This window comes from Lepus europaeus, chromosome 3 (assembly GCF_033115175.1).
Source record: "Lepus europaeus isolate LE1 chromosome 3, mLepTim1.pri, whole genome shotgun sequence".
Classification (NCBI taxonomy): domain Eukaryota; kingdom Metazoa; phylum Chordata; class Mammalia; order Lagomorpha; family Leporidae; genus Lepus; species Lepus europaeus.
The window spans coordinates 26,543,367-26,563,158 of NC_084829.1; the positions used below are offsets into that span (position 1 = coordinate 26,543,367).

The 19,792-nt window shown below is 44.1% G+C and overlaps 1 protein-coding gene across 6 annotated transcripts in view; it reads left to right on the forward strand.

The window, feature by feature from the left end:
• The window catches only part of ATXN1 (ataxin 1), a 453,250-nt gene that overhangs the window by 177,123 nt on the left and 256,335 nt on the right, over positions 1-19,792 (forward strand). For all 6 annotated transcript variants that reach the window (XM_062185423.1, XM_062185421.1, XM_062185434.1 and 3 more), the window contains one exon: positions 1,048-1,177. The gene's annotated coding sequence lies outside the window, so the exon portion shown is untranslated. The remainder of the gene's footprint in view (positions 1-1,047; positions 1,178-19,792) is intronic.

Consider the following 19,792-nt stretch of genomic DNA (forward strand, 5'->3'; position numbering starts at 1 on the left):
GACGATATAGTACTGGAATTGGAAGCATGGGCTGTCTGGACAATATTTGCTTCCATACTGGCCTTAGCTTCTCCTAGCTGTATGCACTGTTGGTTTACCATTACTTTTCTTGTCCATAATACAGAGGTAGTAATGGCTACTAGCTCTCTCCCAGGTTGTTGTGGAGTGGAGTAAGGTGTGTGAAGCACTTAGCATAATGCCAGGATTGTGATCCACGTTGAATCAATGCTAGTGATCGATGTGGCCCGATATCCTGCTTTACCTGTCAACAACGCTGAGGTGTGTTCAGTTGCAAAAGCAGAAGTCGGGCTGTTATGGTAAATACATGTGCTGAATGGGCATAGTTTTGTGGCTGGAAAGAATTTTGGGGAGATTCAATTTCTGCAGTGGAAGAATTGACAAAATTTCATTTCTTGGACATCATGGAGTAATGAGATAGAGAAGGAGGGGGAAGAATGGGGTGACTTTTAAAAACTGATTTATTTATTTGAGAGGCAGGGAAATAAGGAGACAAAGACCCAGAGCTTTTAAATACTGGTTCACTCCTCATAAGCCCCCAACAGCCTGGGGTGGGCTTGGCCAAAACAGGAAGCCAACTACTTGAGCCTCGATCTCCCTCCTGCTTCCCAGGCTTTGCATTAGCAAGAAGCTGGAATTGGGAGAAGAGCCAAGACTTGAACCCAGACACTCTGACATGGGTTGTGGGAGTCCCAAGGAGTGGCCTAACCATTAGGCCAGATGCCCATCCCCAGGATAATTTTGATGGTGATGGTCTTAAGATCAGGTGGTAGGGCACAAAGCAACCCCTTGGGCAGAGCTCACTCATCGTGTGTATGGGAACCTGCTGTGTCTGTGCTTGCTAAGTGCTTGACATTCTGATTTAAGGACTCTCTCTGTGTGTGTGTGCACGTGTGTGTGTGTGTAGGTGGGAGCGAGAGAGAGAGAGATCACACAATACGATGTTCCTCTGTTCTGGGGCTTCAGCTAGTTTGAATGGAGGCATAGAAGCTGCCCAACTCAGTGGGATTTTGGTTTTTATGATTGCAGGTCCAGGCATCCGACACTGAATCTCTCTTCTGCTACCCTTTGTACTCAAGCAAAATCTTCGTGCAACACATCTGCTTAGAAGAGACTGACTGTGCGCGGTTCTCCATTGTGATGAAAGCACATGGTACTGGTAAGTATCTCCAAGGTCTTGTACCAGAAGTAGTTATCACTTTGTTGGCAAATCCTCAAGATAGTGGTAGGGGTGTATACACATGCCATAACATACATGTATAGCTTCATGTATTCTCCATATTTGTCCACTCATTCTTCCTGTCTCTTGTAAAAATGGAACCCTTGCCTTTTTTTTTCTGTGGGAAAGAAAATAACTTGTACTTATTTTGAGATTATGATTAGAGTAGATGCAAAGCATTGGTAAGAGAAGGATAATTCTGGTGGTATTCACAAAGGCAGCTGGAGAGAGACCCATCAGACGGTGGTAGGGAATGGGAACATATCCTCTAATCTTTTGTTCCTCTTAATAATGCAACTGTTAATGTCATTTCATAGCAACAGATACTTTTCTATACCTAGCTTTTAATGATTGTAGAGTATATCATGGAACAGAGATTTTAGAATTCATTTAGTTGATGCCCTCTAGTTGGATATGGGTCATTTCTAATTTTCTGCTTTGAGCTCCAGTAAGTATTCTTATAGCTCTATGTTTCTCATTATTAGTGACTTCATTGGGATAATTTCTTAGCAGTCAACTACTGAATTTAACAGTGTTTAAATTTTAAAAAAAATTAAGATATATTTTGTTTGAAAGCGTTACAGAGAGAGAGAGAGGAGAGAGAAAGAGAGAGAGATTTTCTATCCTCTGGTTCACTCCCCAGATGGCCACAATGGCCAGAGCTGAGCTGATCTAAGCCAGGAGCTTCTACCAGGTCTCCCAAGTGGGTGCAGGGACCCAAGGACTTGGGCCGTCTTCCACTGCTTTCGCAGGCCATTAGCAGGGATCTGGATCAGAAGTGGAGTAGCCAGGACTTGAACTGGTACCCATTTGGGATGCCGGCACTGCAGGCCGGGGCTTTAACCTGCTGCACCACAGCATCAGTCCTCAAATTTTTAAATTTTTAACACTTGTGGCCAAACCACTTTTCAAGTCATGCCAGATTTGTATTTTTCAGAGGCAATGTGTCAGAGTGTCCACTTCCACACAGTTTAACAATGCCAGAAATTTTGAAAACAAAGAGTCTTTGCCAATTGATTATGAGAAATGTTATTTCCATGTTTTATTTTGGTTTGGCTTGGTTTTTAAAGGGAGAGGTTTTATTCATTGACTGCACTGTTTTGAAGAGCCTTCCTCTTGTGCAGTAGCATCCTTGAAACTTCAGCAGACTTTGACAGTGGAGAAATAGTGCTAGATCAAGAAGAAATGGAAAGGCCCTTGGGAATTTTAAGTTCTTCCTTTTTGGCCAAGTATTTTTAGACAACTATGAAATCACTGTTTAGCAATAATGTTTTAGTGGAAAACGTATCTTTTCATTTCCTAAAAAGAATAAAAAAGATATTTAATAAGAAAGCCTTCCTTAAACATGTATCTGACGTTATACTACTCTGAGTTTAAAAATATCTGTGTGTGTGTGTATATATGTATATATATGTCTGGTACTGAGAACGTGATTAAATATAATGACGGGAGCGCCATATGATGCAGAGCCTGAAAATCCTAGCCAATGAAACTGCAGGCTGCAGACTGCCTGGGCCCTCATTCCAGCTCTGCTGCTTTCTCAGGGGCGGCCTTGGACAAGTTACTTTCCATCTCGATGTCTCTATTTGTAAAATTTAGATAACAGTACCATCTCCCGGCGTGCTGCTATAAGGAAACTTATGGGACATGAGAAAATGATCACAATAGAAGTAAGCGAGTATAAAGGGTGACACCAACCATAGTATAATCCCAGTCTTGTAAGTCTTGTAATATCTTTTTTCCCCTTCTTGTTTCTTTTGACCTTCCTGGTGTGTGTGTGTGTGTGTGTGTGTAGTGTTCCATGTACTTCTGAATGACTTCCGTTTGAGTTAATGGAATAATGCCAGACCTGAAGAGACTGCTTGGACTGCTTGATTGGCATCTTCACAGCTGAGACCCATGTCCCACAGGGCTGTGACGTCATCACACTGTTTCACGTGGCCACTTGGATAGAGCAAAAAGCATCATTTGCAACCTGGGCTGCCTTGCTCCTGTGTACAGCCAGTGCGTTAGGCCAGGCCAGCTTCCTAGACCTCTTCTGAACCATGCAGAGAGAGGGGGTGGGGGGCCCAACCGCTTGGCACCATATGTGAGCTGCCCTACTTGGCTCTTGTCTTTTCCCTCATTTCTCAGTAGGTTTTATTTCACTAAATAAATGAAAGAGAAGGTAGACAGACACGTCTCGCCTGCCCAAGCTTGTTGATTCTGGGTGCTTTATCCTACAAAACCATCTAAGGGAAAACTACGAATTCCGAATCCCTCAACCCTTTGGCTGCATCGTGAAGTTGGAAAGTGGCAGGAAAAGGAATGAAAGAATTATTTGGCTTTAAGGAGACAAAGAGAGGGTGCCTTGCCTGGCTTCAGCCAGTGCCTGTCACTGGCTCCTCTGCAACTAGCCAGTGTTTATAGACACCACCTTGGTTTTAGCCTTAATTTCCCACCTCATTTGAACAGCTCAGTGTTTTTCAGTCAAAGAGGAACTTCGGAATTTCTAATTAAGACGGTTTAGCTTGAGAATTCCTCGTTTAATAGTTCTTAAGTTATTCTCCTTGAAGCGATGATGAATCGGAAAACAAAACTGAGACCCGTACACATCTGTAAGTTATTTCAACAACGTGAGTTCATGGCGGCAGAGAGGGCCATGACCGCATCGGCAAACGCGGGCGAGGGAAAGAGTCGGCACCTCGTGAGCGCAGCCACAAAGGGCCTTGCGCAGCCGTAATGAGAGTGGTGAGACCACGACCATATGGAACATGTGGTATCTGGATAGCACTTAGCTTCGTCCTAAGCTACAGAATCCATTGAGACTCGAAAAGAGGGGAAGAAGCAGTTCCTTAGCTATGGGTCTCTGGCTGGTGTGCAGAAATGCAGACGTGTTGACTGTCTAGGACTCACCAGAATAAATTTCCCTATGGAGACCACAGAGTCGTGGGGGAGGGGAACTATTTAACCATATGTATGTGTGTGGTGGCCTTGGATCTGGGGTCTGGCAGTTTGAGTTGTCTCCATACACTGAGTGTCCTTGCTCTGTTTTTGTCATCGTGTGCAAGAGCAGGCCGAGCCATTGTTGGAAACTCAGTTCACAGAGACTCAGAGGGACTTCATGGTGCCGAAGCTCTTCAGCAGTCCAGAGCCAGAACATTACTTTGGAATTGTGAGAAACGAGACTGTGTCTTTACAATTTAATCTCATGCAGTCAGTCATCACTCACTCATTTGGCACATGATTCTCCTGAGGCTACTGTGTTCTGGTGTAGTGCTGGGGATTGGAGATAGGGAAGGGGCAAGGTAGACAGCAGAACCGTGCTGATGGACTTCATGGTACCAAAGGAGACACAGTCCGCACCATCGTAACTGGTTTGGGTGAAGGGGAGCTGAACTGGACCACGCTGGCGTGAAGTGCATGGGATATGAGAAGCTGGAAGAAGCAGTGGAGAAAGACTTACTGATCTGGAAGGCATAAGGTGGAAAGTGCCAGAGGATATTCGCAGCCTGGCAACGAGGCTGATTGTTGAGAGCAGGACCAGATTGGGAAATGACAAATGTAATGAGAGAGGCCCATTGTAAAACTCACCTTGAATGCACAGTTGCCAGGACTGGTCAATATTGTGCAGCTGTTGACTGTTCATGTCATTCAGAAATTATGAAATGAACCTGCTTGACTTTCAACAGACAGTGGGTGTCTTTATCATGGTATCCAGTGATATTTTCTTGTTCAAACACCACCCAAGGGAACAATGGAAGTGATCACCGGAACATTCTCATTTTTACTAATTTACTTTTTTACTAATTATATTCTTTTCATACCTATCCACTATAATTCACCTTACCAAGTGAGATTTATTATATAAGTAATTCTACCATTTGTGCCCAAGCATAATTAGCATGACTTAGTTAACTTCAAAGCACCTTTAGGTTCCGGAGAGCAATGGTCTGTTCACTTGTCACATCTTACGTTGTGAGGTTGTGGCTCTTCTTGCCATCTTCTACATTCTGGGTGCTTCTAGTGGTCTCTTAAATTCTAATCCCTGCTCAGGGATTTTGTCTGATCTTCTTTGGCTTTCAACGTGGTTTTGTTAAAGACTACATTTTTGGCTTTGGATCGATGGTCACTAATGGACCCCTTTTCTCTATTTTTTCCTTCCCTGAACAGCTGCTTTCCTCTGGGGCTCAGGCATCTACCATGTACTGGACTCGCATGTTTTCTCTGTATTTGACAAACCTGGTTTAGCCTCTAATGCTTTCTCCCAGCCAACACATAGAGACACAAACACAGTGTACATTCTGGAACTTTGGGCCTTTTCCAGTTAAATATTTAAATAAGAGCTCTGCCCCCAGTTTATCTTTCAGCATAAATATGTTCTTCCCTTTTCTACTGCATTTCTGTTGTCCATAATTCATAACTACTTCGAGACAGTATTATTTTGAGACCTGTAATGGTGTTTTTCATGGAAAAATGAAACATGCAAGGCCAGAGAGATTCAAGAGTCCATGGTGTTTTATATGTAGGCATAGCTTTTCAAAGCCATTTTGGAGTGCGTCAGAGCTCCTACAATAATGGACCGGCTTCTGCAGAAAGCAGTCTCCTTCGAAAGTTTTATAAATAATATGATTTATGATATCAGTGTGGAAACAGTCACATCGTTTTAATAATTTCCATGAAATAAGGTGGGCTGTTTCAGCGTCTTACAGCATAAAACACAAGGGGAAATGGTTCCTACTAAGCCTGCGTTTTGTCTTTCCACGCTGGGACCCTGCAGTCCTGCCAATCTCCCCCTCCCAGGACACAAATGCTGCTTTCCAGGTTGATGAAGGTGCTATTCCAAGTAGGAGCAATGACGGGAGTAGAAATGCAGCTGTCCCTCCTGATCCACAGGGTCCAGACTCCATGGAGTAGACCAACCATGGGTCAACAATATTTGGAAGAAAAAATTATGTGTGTACAGAATTTGTGCAGACGTTAGTTACTATTCTCGAAACACGGCAGCCTAACAGCTTTTGCACAGTACTGACATTGTATTGTACTGTATCATAAGCTTTTTAGATGATTTAAAATATATAGGGGGATGTGTGCAGGTTCTCTGCAAATTCTGGGCCAATCAATGTGTGAGCCCTGAACATCTATGGCTTTGGTATTAAGGAGGAGTTCCGGGACCAATCCCTCTCGCATTGCCAAGGAAAACTTCACAACTTGAAACAACTTTATGAAAATTAAATTTTTCTGTGGTGCTGTCAAAATTACTGTTTTCCCCCCTCTCAGCATTTATCAAATTTAAGCATTTAATTATGTTTTCCAAGTTCTGGAATGTTAAATGTCACCACTTTTGATGTCAAAGTATTTACAGGTGGAAGGGAGCATGAAGATCAGTAGCTACTTTTATCCCCAAATGAATCATTCATTCATTCATTCATTCCTGAAACAACTATTATAACACTTGTACAATAATATACAGAACATGTTGGGAGTCAAGTTTTTTTTGTTTTGTTTTGTTTTGTTTTTTTTGAGTCAGCAAGAAACAGCTATATGCCAAGCAGCCTAGAGAAGGATCAATGCTCAGATTAAATGAGAAGTGTAACACTGGTGATTTATATAGGGTTTTCACTAAATGTGTTGGTAAATTTCAGGGAAGGTAGTTTCTATAACTTGCCGGTTATGTACCCTGTCCCTCCTGTTTTCTTTTCAGAAATACACTTTCCTCTATATCCCTCATTTTTTCCCTTTCTTTAAAATGGAAAATTATATACATATAAATCCTTAGACTGTTGCCTTGCCTGGCACACAGTTGATACTGCATAAACATTTGTGCATTATGAAAAAAACTGTGCATGGATTTAAAAAAAAATTGCACCAAAATAAACTCACGTCTTCATTCCATTTTCTATCAACTCTGGGAAGTGCCCTCGTATGCCTGCTCTCTCCTTTTTGCCCTCTTCTGTGCTCTTACTCGTGGAGATTTTCTTGAGTATCTAAAATAAGTATAATGAAATGAAGCAAGAACCTCAGGCTGATAGTGTGTGCTTTGTTTGGCCTCACTGGCAGAGATGAACCCAAGTTCAAGGGGCATGCCCTTGGGGTGGAGCATCAGGAGGGCTTTGAACAAGATCCTCTGTGGCTCTGAGTTTCCTATCTGGGATGCGAGTAGGTTGCTCTGTGAGGCTCATTCCACTTCTACAAATCATCACCTGATGTCCTTGCTGCCTTGAGACTCCCAAGTCTGTCGAAAGGCACCCATGGAAAGTAGCAATCCTTGGGTATGCTGTCCTCATGCGGTCAGTACACATGGGACTCGGGGTTTGGATTTGGATTCTCTTTGTGTTCAGCTTAGCTGATGACCCACTCTTGTGGTGATGTTGAGAAAGCAAAAGGAGGCAAGCAAAGCACGCTACCCTCAGGCCCGCAGGTCACCAGTGGCTGCCTAACCCCTTCCGTAGCATGGGAAGGCCCAGAGAGGCCACCGCTTCCCTCGGGCCTGACATCCAGCCATCCCCTAGTGAAGTTTGGCAGCTGCGTAATCGCAAGCTGCAGTACTTACATGACAGTTTGGGGGAAAGGAGGGAGACAGAAATAGCAGATTCCAAAATAATCCAATTAAAGCAGCAGGGAGAGTGGAGTTGAGCAACAACAAGGACAGACGGTCTGCCCCAAGTCTGGCTTCTTTGCTGTTTAGACGGCATAAACCATAGCCTCTTGGGCTCCAACCTGTGTAGGTGCTGAAGATGGTGACCAGAGCCTGCTGCACGTACTGTAACAGGAGCTTGTCTCATGGCCTGAGGGGCTGTAATCTTGTGATTTAGTTTCTCTCCCGTTTCCCAGTGGTGTCGTTATCAGGCCCCGTTGGCCCCTACATAGACTTTGTGTTAAAGCCATTGCCATATTTTGCCTCCTATGTAGGATAACATCATCCTTAAAATACTTAAAAGCACTAAGAGTGCTCTAAGCTAAAAAGGAGGTATGCCAAAGCACCTTTAGACTGGCTTTGCAAAGATGACCTGACAGACCAGGAAGGAAACCCCTTCTGTTTAACTCAGGGATCTTGATAATAGCAGCTGTGGGGAGGAATATTTAAGAACTGCACCTCGTAGACAAATGCAGTTGAGTGAAAACTGGAACTCTTTAGGTTTTCCGGAATGGGTGTAACCATTGTGACAGGAAGATGAAAGAGTGGATAAAATTGAAAAATGTTGAGCACCCGGGAAGATTTGTGAACACGGTTGAAAATAATCAGATCATTAGAGAATAGCACATCAGATCTCTAGAAAGAGAAATAAAGGAAATAAATAAACCAACCTGGGCATTATAGTGTAGCCAGAAAAGAGAACTTTATGAGGATGCTTGGGAACGAAAGGATTAGTTTCATTAAGAAACATATAACATCTTTACATAGTTTAAACAGAGCTGCTATAGTCTATTATTTTAACATAGAACCGGAAGTGAGTGCAAGATAGATACAATTCACAGAGTAGGGGATGAAAAGGAAATATGATGGCAAAAATCTTTGTTCTGAATTTCAGATCTGCAACTTACTAGCAGATCCTGTGGCCTGAGGTTTATACTTGTAAAAATCTAAGGAGTTTTTTTTTTCCCCTCCTTACTATAAAATAGTGATACTGAGAATATCGGTACGAGGATGTTGAGATGAGGTAGTGAGATAATGCTTCCGAAAGTGTTTTTGTGAACTGCAAAGGCCTGCAGGTGCTATTTCTGTAAATGTGTGTGGAGTTAGCTCTTCAGGACAGTAACCACATGTGGGGATTATTTAGACGACCCATCACGCAGAGGGAAAAAAATCTTTGCATACAAAAAAATTTAAAAATACACACGGCTTGGTTTTTTCCACTGCCCTTTTTTTTTTCTGGCCGAGAAATTCTTCTGTGTTTATAGAATTTTCCTAACAATTTTCTGGTGAGCTCCATCGCACAGTTGCCCACTCTGTTGAGCTCTACCCGACATGATTTGGTAGTAAATGTTGCCTCTGAGTAAGCTCAACAGCAGAGTGAAGAGGGAGACTGTCGCTTGCTCGGTGCAGCAGCCCTGGTGAACCGAGCGAGGCCTGGGCCTAGCAGGGGCTCTGTGGTCTTGGAACAGGAGCAGCATCAGCCGGGGGCTGCAGTCTGCCCTTGCCCGGTGTGGGTGGTGCTGAAGTCCTCCTGCATCCACCCATCTGTCTCATCTTAATCGCAGACTCCGTAAAGTGTCTACTCTTTTTTTTTTTTTTTAAGCTTTGCGTCTTAATCTCTAGTAAGAGTTAATGAAAGGAAATCAACTGGATTGTATGCGTTTTGTGTGTGTTCACATACACGCCAGGGGGTGGAACAAGCTGTATTTATAAATGGGTGCTCCCATGGGACTGAATCCGTATGCATCTTGGCGTATTTGTGACTGCATTCGTGACTCTGTGTGCGTTGGTGCACATACCCACAGACACAACACATATGTGCGTCTGTTGTATACTCTCGCACATGGAGAAGACTCCCTGACATTAATTAGCGAGGGTGATAGGAAACAGGGAGAGCACGATTTCTTTTGGCAGCATTGACAGTAGAATGGAAGTGCATGATGTAAGGTGTGTGCAGGAAAGACTTTGCTTATTCATCCTTGAGAACAATAGTAGGAGTTAAATATTAACAGGTCTGAGTGGCAATAAGTGTCTGAATACAGATTCTCTATTGTGTGCAGTTCTTGTAATTGGGCAGCATGCTTTAGATGTGTCTCTGCTTGCTTGGAATTCGGAGGCTCTGGTTGAAAAATGTTGCTGAGTGTAATCTGAGGCAGAAAATGTGCCCTGGTTATTTATTATTCCCAGGGATGTTTGCAGGGCAGAAGTACCTCATGTAGAACAGAGCAGTTGTGTTTGGAAAATACAGTAGGAGCAGTACAAGGATAGTGAATGAAGCAGGGGAACTTGGGGAGTCCATCTTTGATGGATGATGCTTCTTACTTGCTCTTCATTATTCTCTAGGAAAGAATAAAAACTATGAAATTGGATTTGAAAACCGGATTAAGACAAATGGCTTCTCCAGATTATTTTTATCTTTGCTGTTTCCAGTGTCCCTAGTAAAGCACAGAGTTGCTATAGGAAGTGTCTGTGTTTATTACATGGAACAATCCTAAAGCATACTCTCTCGAGGTTGTAGTTTAGGAATTAGGTTAAATGTGTAGAGACTGTATGTACCTGCTAGCTGTGTCATAGTGTTTTCTCTAGGTATTTTATTTGTACCTACATTAAAAAATGAGTTATTTTATTTGAGTGAGAGATTCTCCATCCACTGGTTCACTCCCCAGATGCCTACAATAACTGGGTCTGAGCCAGGCCAAGTCAGGAGCTGGGAACTCAGTTCTGGCCTCCCATGTGGGTGGTGGGGACCCACCTACTTGAGTCATTATCTGTTGCCTCCCAGAGTGCTCATTAGTGAATCGGGGATAGAGCTGGGACTTAAACCCAGGCTCTCTGATATTAGATGCGTCTTTAACCACTCAAGCTGTGCCTTTAACCACTGTTCCAAATGCCCCCTCCCCACCACGAACTTGTTTTTATAGAGTGAGCACCGAAGTAAAAAGGGGGATAGAATGTTGCTTGGTTTTCAGAATGCCTTTTCTGCCTGCCTGTTATTACTTTACCGCTTTTCCTCCAGATAGGATTTTCTGACTTCCCATTTGGGCCATTCATTATTCTCTCCAAATCCTTTCATCAAAGACTTGTAGACATACCCAGGAGTCTTGGCTAATGTTGTTGTAGACACTTTAGAAAAGAGACTTTTTATTTGTTGAAATTCTTAATTTTTTTTTAATTTGTTTTTAATGTTTGAGAGGCAGAGACATGGGGGTGGAGGGAGAGAGAGAATAGGACTCTCCCATTTGGTAATGTGCACTTCCACGGTGCACATTACCAGGAAACTGGGCTGGAATGAGAGGCAGAAGTCAACCCCAGGCACTCTGACATGAGATGCATGTGTTCCAGGTGGTGCCTTAACCACAGTGTCCACCCTGGCGTGGACATCTTATCCAGGTCTTAACTAGCAGGCCAAACACCTACTCCGGTTGTTGTAATTGTATTCTAAGACCAGACCCTAAAAATAATTTGTTGGATGAATGAATCAGACACATACTATGTGTCCATCATTGCCTTTTACACCGCTTAAGACATTCAAGATTGGCCGTCTGCTTTGAAGTGGTATAAAATCTAGCTGAGAGTTAGAATGAATAATAAACATTGGATTATAACCCAAACAATAAAATATTCATTAGTCCACAGTGATGTAAGTAACTGAATAAATAAACCAGAGGAAGGGAACAACTCTATTAAGGAATAGTTCCGAATAATAAATAAAGGAATGATGGAAGTATAAAAGCACCATTAGAAGCCATAGCAGCGCCGGTTCGAGTCCCGGCTGCTTCACTTCTGATCTAGCTCTCTGCTATGACCTGGGAAAACAGTAGAAGATGGCCCAAGTCCTTGGGCCCCTGCACTCACGTGGGAGACCCAGAAGTAGCTCCAGGCTCCTGGCTTCGGATAGGCGCAGCTCTGGCCTTTGCGGCCAATTGAGAAGTGAACCAATGGATGGAAGACCTCTCTCTCTCTCTCTCTGCCTCGCTTTCTCTCTCTGTGTAACTCTAACTTTCAAATCAATAAATAAATCTTAAAAAAAAAAACTATAGCAGTAATTGCCAAGGAAAATTCCACTAATGAATGGATTTGGTGGGCAAAAGTGGATTTTAGGGGTTGAGAATTAGTTGATAAAAATGTAAGCAGAGACAAGATATTTGTAGAGTTTCAAAGAATCTCTCCCTACTGGGAGGACTTTTTGCATGTAGTAATTGCAAAAAGGAAAAAAATATATACTTTTACAATAAGGAGTACTGTGCCTAAACTTTGTGCTAACTCGGCTTCAGTGGATGATGAGAGGATGAGAGACGGCTGGGGATGGGAGATCAGGAAGAGTTCTCAGTGAGAAGCAGAACCTGATGTGGACCCGGGAAAGGTGCATAGGCATGCTCTGTGGCACGAACTCAGGGTTTGTGGTAGGTGCAGAGGTGACAGAGACAGAGACCGACATAAGGAAGGAATGCAGGTGGCCATTGTGGGACGTGTCGGAAAGGCCAAAATGCATCCAATCTTGCTGAAGGTCGGTATGAAAGGATGTTGGGGGTGGCTGTTGTGGGTGCTGGAGGTGGGTGTGTCTGCCCACATGAGAGACCTACCTGGAGTTCCTGGCCCAGCCCTCGCTGTTGCGGGCATTTGGGGCATGAACCATCAATGGAAGACCTCTCTCTGTCTCTCCCTCTCCATCTCCCTGTTTCCCTCCCTCCTCTCTACTCCTCTCCACCATTCAAATAAATATATATTTAAAAATAAATAAGGAGGACAGTTGGACAGCCATGGGGAAGGCGGATCTGGAGGGTCACTGAGACCTGGCAGAGGAGTTTGAAGTTAATGCAACAAATGAAATGAGGTTCTGATTTCTTGTTCTTGAAAGTGATTCAGTGAAGTGGGATATGTATGAAATTAGTGGCAGGATATCAAAGGTGGCTGGGTTGGGAGAGGCTGGGGCAGGTGGGCTAGGAGATAACAGCAGGTCATGAGAGCCTATTCATCTAAGGCAGAGGGGCAGGGGATCGGAAGACAGTAAAGAAAGCAGAAGCAACACCTTGGAAACTATTTGAAGGGGTAGAATCATAGAACTTAGTAATTGATAGGTTTGGAAGATGAAGAGGAGAGGAATGGAAGAGAATTCCTATTCATGCTTACGTGATAGGTGATGTTGATGTCCACAATTGAAATAATAAGTTTAGCAGATATTCAAGTGCCTACAGTGAAAAATCATGTGTGTAGGTAACAAATGATGATTAAAGAGTATAAACACAGTGGCTGAATACACTGAAACATGGCTCATGAAGCCTGTGGCTTGGGCTAGACTGAGCAAATAGGTGCATAGACAGATCAGATGCACCGGAGGGGTCCTCGGCATCCAAATAAAAAAGAAGAGAAGCATTGACCTAGGCTACTCCTTGTAGCAGCTGGAAGCAGAGTCCTATTGTTGAAGTTGATGTGTCTTTCCTCTTGATAAAGAAGATGTCAAGGCTACTGTTGGACTCTACTCACACAGGAGCAAACTCTGTGAAATCACCGTTCTGCTGGGGAAAAGCCCCCCATACTCCTTTAACTGTGTCAAGAAAGAGGTCCTTGGGTCCCAGAGGTATCAAATGTGAAAGTTTAAATGCCGTAAATGGAACTTGATAGAAGAAAAAGGAGATGTGTCTGCATGTGAAAGTTTCTTCATGCACCATGGTTTTTTTCATTTGTTCTATTTAGTATTGCCCATTGAGCAGACCTTGAATTACTGCTCTTTCGGGTAAATGTGGTGGTGCTGTTCACCTGTTCTGAGGGTTGGTCTCTCTGTGTTATTTAGATTTCCACCTATCACTCAAGGGTAGCAGTATTTTTTTTTTTTTATCTCTGGACAAGTTGGCAGTCTCCCCATCAGCATTTATCACCTGTTATGTGACACATTCAGACTTAGTCTTGGGAAAAATTGGCTTTGCAGACTGAGTGCCATCAGGATGGGGCGGAACCTTGGGGCAATTCATCTTGAAGACTTAGATTTCCCCAGCTGCTGACAGGTGGCAGAAATCACATCATGTTTTGAAGGTGCTTTTAAAATTAGTTTATTAATTAAAGAGGCAAAGAGAGGGAAGGAGGGAGGGGGAGAGAGGAGGATGGGAGAGAGAGAGAGACAGAGACAGAGACAGAGAGAGGCAGACTGAACTCATATCTGCTAGTTCACTCTTCAAACATGTACAAGGCTGGACCAGGTCAAGACAGGGAGCTAGGAACTCAGTCCAAGTCTCCCACATGGGTAGCAGGAACCACCTGCTTCAGCTGTCACCATTGTTTCCCTGAGTGCATCAGCAGAAAACTGGGATCAGGAGCAGAGCTGAGACTCAAACTCAGCCACTTTGATATGGTACACGTGCATCCTGACTGCAGTGGCTTAGCCAGTGCCCACCCCACGTTTGAGGATCTTTAAAGATCTAAATTCCTCTATTAGTCAATGTTGTGTTGTTATTACTTACGTCTAGGATATCAGTCATTATGCTAAATAAATCTTTAAATTGTTTATTTGAAAGGTGGACACACACAGACATAGATCTTCCATCCACTGGTTTATTCCCCAAATGGTCACTAGAGCTGGGACTGGGCCAGGCCAGAGCCTGGAGCTGGGAACTTGATCTGAGTCTCCCACATGGGTGGCAGGGACCCCACTACTTGAGCCTCCTGGGATATGCATTGGCAAGAAATTGGACTTGGAAGTGGAGCAAGCACTTGAACCCAGGCATTTAAATATAGGAATTTGAGTGGGAACATTTGATTGACAATAGGCAATTGAAAAGAAAGTTAACCCTTTTGTCATTGACTAAGAGTGGACACTGCTTGATATTCTGAAAAACATGAAACTGTAGAAATTCTGATTCTAGTCCAGGAATTGAGCGTTGAGCATAACCTTTGCAGCATGTAAACTTAAACTTCAAGTACCTTTTGAATGATGAGAGTGTTCCATGGAGTATGAATTGACCATGGTGTATTTAAAACACAGTTTAACTGGCATTGTGCAGTGTAACATGAATTGATGTTTTGTGCAGAAGGTAAAAAAGAATTAGAGCTTTTGTGGAGTGGGCTTTGGCAACGGCAGAATATTCCCTGAAGTGGCCTCTAGGCCCCTTTTATGGGCTTGCTGGGGAAGCACATATGTTCGAACTGGCAGGATAAAGAATCTTTTCATGTCCCTTTAAACTAATGTATTGACTTCGGGACTTTTGCAGAGGGAGCATATTTCAAAATTGCAATTGTAGTCCCTGGTCCTCGATAAAGGTTCTGTCTGAAAACACTTGCTTTGTCTAATGGCTTTTCCCACAAAACGTGTGTGTGTGTGTGTGTGTACCTCAGTTTCCCTCTTCCCCAGACTGTCTGGCGAGTGTTGTGCATTCACCACAGCTAGTTTGTCTTGTTTCGTTTCGTTGTTGTGGCAGAAGTGGAAGTTATATGCCGAGCTCCGGGAGCCACCGTGGGCTTATCATCCTAGAAGTTGCAGGTTTCCATAAAGGCAGGCAGAATCCTTGTTGCGCAGCCCTTGGCCAAGCTCCACAAGGGCTGGACGCCCTTTGTCAGAGGCGGTACATGGCAGTCAGAAGTTCCTCAAGAGGCTGCACAAGAAATGCCTGACCATCCAGCCTGGGTTGGTGCTGGGGCCTTTGCAGGAGCAGCAAAGCATGAGGATGGAGAAGACCCGGAAATCTCTGTGGGGGAGCGAGGACAGAGAGCCAGGCTTTAGGACTGCACACAATCTAGTTCAGATTCTCTGTTTGTTTAGAGTTTTATTGTATCCTGCCACACCTCAGCCATGAAATGAGGGGCCCTGTGCAATGGATAGAATGCTTATTCCTTCTTCACTCATTTTCCTTCTTGGATCTGTCTTTTCCCCATTCTGATTAGAAGTAAACCGAATGAATGAATAACAAGTGAATGAAATAAGCAAGCTGCTTTGAATAGAGTCCAGTGATGTCACTCCCAAGAATTTAGTTCCAAAAATGGCATGATCCTAATTTTCTTAGTCAGAACACATATTCCTATGGCCCTATTCTAGAAGTAATAGGAGGGGAAAAAACATCTTTCTCAAAAATAAATTTAAAAAAATGGCCACCAACATAAAAAACCCTGTGATACATGAGGCCCTGAGACACCCAGAGCCCTGTTGGCTTAGAAGGATACTCAAAGGAAGGTCAATGATTGAACAAGTTTACTCTCTAGTTTCCCAAACAGATGAGAAGGAGTGAGAGGGCTTTCTAGTGGTGAATAGACAGGCCACAGGGAAGGAAGAGACAGCCCGGCACAGCCAGGAGTCTTGGAATATCTCAGCAGCGTGGGGCTGCTTCATTTGAAGATCAACAACCTTAGTGGGTTATTCAGGATTGGTGAACAGAAAAGAGCTTTCCTATGATACAATAAAGAGGGATGGTGGAGAGGGCATGAACGTGACAATGACACATGACCCTGGCTTTTTGGGGTATACAGCAATGCATGTTACTTGTTCAATGGGGCTATGGTTAGCTAGGGTATTCCCCAGGGATTGGCTGGTGGGGTGGGGGGATCCCTATGGAGATGCTACTTTCTCATGGCTCAGCTGTCCTCTAGGATGTTGGGAGAGAGGCCTTAGGGGACCTCTGCATCTGGTCAGCAGTTGTAGGAGGTAAGAGAATAGATGGTCTCACTGGGAGTTTGCTACTGGAATGGATATTCAACACTTCTTTCTGTGGTCCCATGGCCAGACTTAGTCACCTGGACACAGCTAAATGCCATGTCTGGGCACTTTCAGAGCCTGACATCATCTTTTAGCTCCAGGCCAGCCAGCGCCACCCCAGTGTCAGCTGTGGGCACCCAACCTGTCCTCTGTGGGATATCACATAGCGCTTCTGGGAATGTCAGGAGCCCATTGACTTCAAGTCTTTGTGTCTTGACAGTCATCAGGATCTGAACTTAGAGATTCCCAGAAGCCATCCTCATGGGAAGCAAGGGCAGTAGTCCTGTGTGGCTCCATGTGTAGGCAAGGAACCTTCTAAATAGCACGCCTCGTAGATGGCAGCACCGCAGCCATCCTGGGCTTTGGATGGAAGTCCTGCCTTTGCTTCACACTTGTTGGCCAGGACTGCCTTTTCCTTCTTCCAACTGCATTTCCTAGGACCTGGGTCCTGATCCTAAATTCCAAGGTAATTCCTGAGATTGCCAGTCCTTCCAGATGCCTCCTCATTTGGGTTCTGTGCTCAAAGCTTGGGGATACCCCATGATGCCACTCTCCCAAGGTTGTGTCTGTCCTCAGGATTCTGACACAAGTGTTTGCTAAACTGATCTCTATTGGCCTTTGGTGCCTGGGCATGGGAGGAAGAGTTTTAGGGGTAGGGAGTGAGGGATAGCTATATACATTGGTTGTCTTCTGGTGGGCTGGGATGAAGCATTGAGACGATGGGAGAAGCATACAAGGAGAGGCAGGCAGGTGCAGGGAAGTGCTTTGGAGGATTCCAGGTTTGGAAAAAGAAAACTTCTTAGCCACTTTCTCTCCATTTCTTTACCTTCTGTTCTCTGCATTGCATAAAAGCAACCTGCATGAGAGCTCTTGATACCAGCATTTGTCTCCCCTATGGGCTCAGTAACTCTTGTTTACCTACCTACAAAACTAAGCACTCTTTAAAACATTGTTTTTCCTCTAAGATAATGAGTTTGGAGTTCCAAGCAACTGGCTTACAGATGAGCTTTGTGTGCACAGCTCATTCATAAATTGAAGATTACCTGTGCTGGGCAGTAACCATGGATGGCATTTATCTCTGTTTTATCAATATGGGCTTGCCAAATTGACTTATTTGCCTTTATTTTGATGATAGCCTCTCCCTTAACATTTAGTACTGTTCAGAGAAATGTTCTCTTTGGAGGGGCTTCAGATACGCTTGTGAATCTGAGTAGTGATTTTATTTTATCTCCCAGTGTATCTTTGGTAGTATTCATGGCTATGAAAATCTTTTGCACAGGGAAAGGAAAAATTGTAGAAAAATTGAGAACTATTTAAAGGCATGGGGGAAAAAAAGAGAAACCTTTTCTTGCATTACCTTGAGGTGTCAGATACTTTGCAATATGTGTGCATGTTGGTTTGCAAAGGTTAAAAACTCTGAGGTTTATAACTCTTGTGTGTATGTGTTCCATACATACTCAAGCACTTCTAAAAACTCATGAAAAATTTATGCATGAATTTCACAAAAATTTTACAGCAAGGTAAACTATCTTTTAATACATTTCCACAATTTAAAAAAGGGATTTATTTTTTATTTATTTGAAAGGCAGAGTTACAGAGAAAAGGAGAGACAGAGAAAGAGAGAGATCTTCCATCTGCTGGTCCACTCCCCAAATGGCTGCAACAGCTGTGACTGGACCAGGCCGGAGCCAGGATCCAGGAGCTTCCTCTGGGTCTCCCACGTTGGTGTAGTGCCAACCAGGCACTTGGGCCATCTTCCACTGTTTTCCCAGGCGCATTAGCAGGGAGCTGGATTGGAAGTGGAGCAGCCTTGGTAATGCAAAAGTTCTGAGCATTTTCCATATTGTCAACATGGGAGTTCTAACTCATGCTTTTTATTTGTACTTTTACTAATAATCTGATGAGTGGGTTCTTTGCTCCGTGGAGCCAATTTGCAGATCACAAACCTTACTTATTTCTAGTTAGTGTGCCTATGTAAGATGTGCACAATGGGGCTGGCATTGTGGCACAGTGAGTTAAGCCCCTACCTGGCACACCAACATCCCATATGAGTACAGATTTGAGTCCCAGCTGCTCCACTTCTGATCCAGCTCCCTGCTAGTGCACCTGGGAAGGCAGCAGAAGATGGCCTAAGCACTTGGGCCCTCTGCATTCTCGTGAGAGACATGGGTGAAGTTCCAGGTTCCAGGCTTCGGCCTAACCCAGCTGCAACTATTGCAGCCATTTGGGGAGTGAACCAGTGGATGGAAGATCCTCCCCCTCCCACTCCCCCCTCACTAATTCTGCCTTTCAAATAAATAAGTGCATTTTTTAAAAAGATGTACATAGAAATACTTCTGTGAATATCAGATTGGAAGGTAGAAAGGTGGAACCTGGTGCCAGACACGTTCCTTCATAGGAAATTTGCTGTAGATGTACAAATTCCCCTCGTTAGGAGAGCAGCTGCCAGCAAGCGATGACAAAGCTGCCAAGGCTTTCTGCTCTGAGATTGAAATGGGATACTCAGGCCTGCACCAGCTCGTCTTCGGCATGATGTGCGTACAGTGACAAACACCTCCTGCAATGGAAGAAACTGCTGATTTCAGTTAGACACTCAGCATCTGAGGCCAGGACAGCTCTAGTTGAGTGGATGGGAGCCATGGTGAGTGGTCCTTCCTGTCTGTTGACAACAGAATTGTGGCCCATCTCATTTTAGCTTCACGTGTTTTGTTGTCTCTTTTGATGGATTTTCTCATTTGTCAATATGAGGAGAGTAATTTCACTGTTGAGAGCTTCATGCCATCCCCAGCTGGCAGGTGCTATCCCCAAAATGATCCTCAGATTCCAGAGACAGTGAGCAAGATGGGTCAGGGACCAGGCTTGTTCTTTCTACAACATTGTGCTTTTGTGGGAACTAACCTGAGTGCTGAGAGAACTGTATTAATCCCTTCCAAGGGTGAGGACCCCTGTGGTCTGATTACTTCCCAGTAGGCCCCAGTGGCCCATCGGTGACCAAGCTTTCTGCACGCGAGCCCCTGGGAGACACGTAGGTTCTTTGCGATGGAAATTCACATGAAGCCAGCGTGCAACCAAGACAGGGTTTACCGGGAGCTTTTGCTGGAGCTCAAGGGAGACAGCATGCCAGGAAGAGGTTCTGCCAGCTGTTCAAGAAGGGAAGCTGGGCAGGGGTTTTTACTGGGTTGGGAGATGTGTCTGTTTTCCCCCGGCATGTGATACTTCGAGCTGCACGCAGCCCGGAGTTCTGACTCATTCCCCCTCTGCA